This window comes from Hakea prostrata, chromosome 2 (genome assembly GCF_041222555.1).
Source record: "Hakea prostrata isolate BN-2017 chromosome 2, UWA_Hpros_2, whole genome shotgun sequence".
NCBI lineage: Eukaryota > Viridiplantae > Streptophyta > Magnoliopsida > Proteales > Proteaceae > Hakea > Hakea prostrata.
The window spans coordinates 41,904,729-41,907,767 of NC_142601.1; positions in this window are offsets into that span (position 1 = coordinate 41,904,729).

A 3,039-nucleotide genomic window follows, 5' to 3' on the forward strand; every position below is an offset into this window, starting at 1 on the left:
CAACAATTTCAAATTTTCGAAAAATTACAAAAATGCCCTTCATCTAACAAATGAACAAGGGAATTAATCAAAATAAAATTTCTTTCTTGTCTCCGCAGGTTCATCATGCCCAGAGGAGGACGGAGGGCTGACAGAGGTATAGGACATGCTCCACGGCAGGAGGTGACCGAGGAGGACCTCTTCATATCACCTCAGGCAGAGTTCCTGTTCGAGCACTACTTCTATGACATACCGATCGAGTACGGGCGGTTGGTAGTCTTAGATGAGCTAGAGACCTTTCGCATACGGGAGAGGTTAGAGGCGATGGGATGGTTATCTTTGTACACCACGCCATATCCAGTCTACCCAGAGCTTGTCAGGTACTTTTATAGTAACCTAACCTACCGATTAGAGGATGACCCGCGAGATGGTCCTCGGATTGTCATCTGCTCCGTGGTCAGAGGCGTTGAGATCACATTCACTACCAGCGAGTTGGCTGGGATCTTGGGAGTGCCGTCTGTACCAGACTTTCGCTTGTGGATTCCTCCTCGCACTGACATTCTGGAGGGTCTCATTCCATACGAGACACACGAGATATGCAAGACTCTGTGGGACGATGAGAACTGCTTCATGCCCAGGAGTGGCACTTCTATGATACCATCTGCCCGAGTCATTGCTCGCTTTGTCGGGCGAAACATTATTCCGAAGGCAGGGGCATCACAAGAGGGGTGACGATTATGGAGGCACTAGTCATCTATTGCATTTACACTGGCGTGCAGATAGACTTGGCTCACATCATGCAGCATATCATGATAGACCGAGTTGAGTCTCCCGGGGTCAGGAACTTAGCTTTCGGCCGGGTCTTGACACGCATTTTCCAAAGACTTCCGGTGGATTTAGAGGACACACCGATGATTCCCGATATAGAGATAGGTGAGGACCTCTCGTGCATGGTCGGTCAAGAAAATGGGGCTTGGTAATGCGGTTAGATCAGACAATGAGGCCGACATTGATGGGGATGCCGAGGATGACGATGTAGATGAGCATGGAGACGATGATGATCAGGGTGATGCTCCAGTTCAGGATGATGACCAGGGGCATCAGGAGATTCCCGCTCCACGATTCTCCGAGGATGGAGGTCCATCTCACCAGACTTCTGAGGCTCCAGGTGTGACTTCTCATCAGTCTTTGATTTATTCCATACTCGAGAGGATCGAGGCTCGACAGATGAGGATGGAGACATACATGCACACTTTAGGTGAGAGGTTTACACGGCTCGAGGATGAGTTCAGATCGAGGAGGGATCAGACAGATCGTCGGAGTAGATCACCTAGATAGATAGCATTAGGAGTTTTCCTTTTTATGTTTCCCAGATGTACTTTCTTTCAGACTTGTAAAAATTTTCTTATGTGATTAATGAGATCAAGTTGTTTTGCTTATGTTATTGTATCTTATTCCATAATCAGTTAAGTTTCATTTATTCAGTTACTAATCTCGGTTATCTATTATTCAGCTCTAAGAATAGTTGAGTTACCCTTTTTGATTGGTAACTCGGAATGTTCCATCATCGCTTCCGTGGTTAGGGTCTTACTGAACCTGGGGCTCTGATACCACTCTGTCACATCCACCCAACCGGTACCCTATCTGGCATACCCGGGATGTGATCCACAGCCCCAAAGATCCATAGTTCAGGGACCACATAATCCACATCGACGATAATACAATCATGAACAGATAATAATCATAAACTAACAATGAATGATCGTGGAATTCAGGAATAAGGTGTCAGACATAATCAGAGTGCGGAAATAAATATCAAATTAGATAAATTAAGAAGGCAAGGCGGAATCCACTCCTTCACCAAACGGAAGTGAGGTCAAAATTTAGTTAAGTACAAGTCTCAAGTTATAGAGGTAAGTTAAAGTTATTACAATTCTTCTAAGTATACTATCACAAAAGAAGGGGTAACTACTCATAAGTCTCCTCCATAATAAATATATCTTCTTCAAAGTTGAGGACCATGGAGACCCAACATGACTGCTCCCATACAACTCCGGGGCTAACCCCCGGTACGCCCGGTAATCTTCTTCGGTATGGTCACCGAAGTCTTCAACGTAGCCAGCCTCCGGATGGTAGTATGAGGTATCCGGGTCCGCCTCGGGGAGGGTGCCATCGAGTAATCACCCGTAGAATAGCCTAACAAAATATTGCAACAGAAAAGGAATGAGTTCAAAAGAACTCAGCAAGGAAGTTATCCCACCACACATAAACCACAAGATAATCATAAAATGATGCAGATGATATGAGGCATATAATGCAATATGACTTTATTCTAAGTATGCTGGTCATCTATGGTAGACATGCTTTAAGTCATAGCACCATACTTCTTTAGGTAGTCTCGGTCACTCATCACCGGGGGAATTGGGTCCCGCATCCCTCTCGGACAAATCCATGGTTGGGGTTTCGGTCACCGCTCTCTCACATCACCGTTTGGTCTAAGTATTGGCGCATGTCGTGGTATAGCCTAGCCCAATGCAAGTCATCTACTTAATCATATCATGCCAGTTCCAGATACTTCCATTCCTCCCCTCTCGGGATCCTTTCCGGTATCCTTCACACTAGAGTCACGGATATTACTCACCGGACTCATCAACCCTATTGGTCATCCACAATGGTAAACGGAAGCTCTCACGTCCCTCTCACGGATCATTTCACCGGTCTTGAGTGCCCGTGAGCCCAAGTCTAGCCATTTGTAACCCTACCAATAAATGGCCCCTTTCGGGTAACCGTAATGCAATTTATGTCCTCTCATGGAGTGGATACCGGTCTTGAGCGCCCACAAATCCACACTACTACCACGGGTTGTTCGGTCTCAATGCCCTTCCGAATCGGGTCTGATATGATAGGGACATCCTAGCCATACATCTAGACAAATCCTATGCATGTCATTCAATAACCCGGAAAGCGTCAATGGACACCTTCGGAGAACATCCCATACTATTCCCTCCGATGTCCAAGGACAGAAGCACCAGTAGGGTACCCCTCAATCCCAAGTTATAC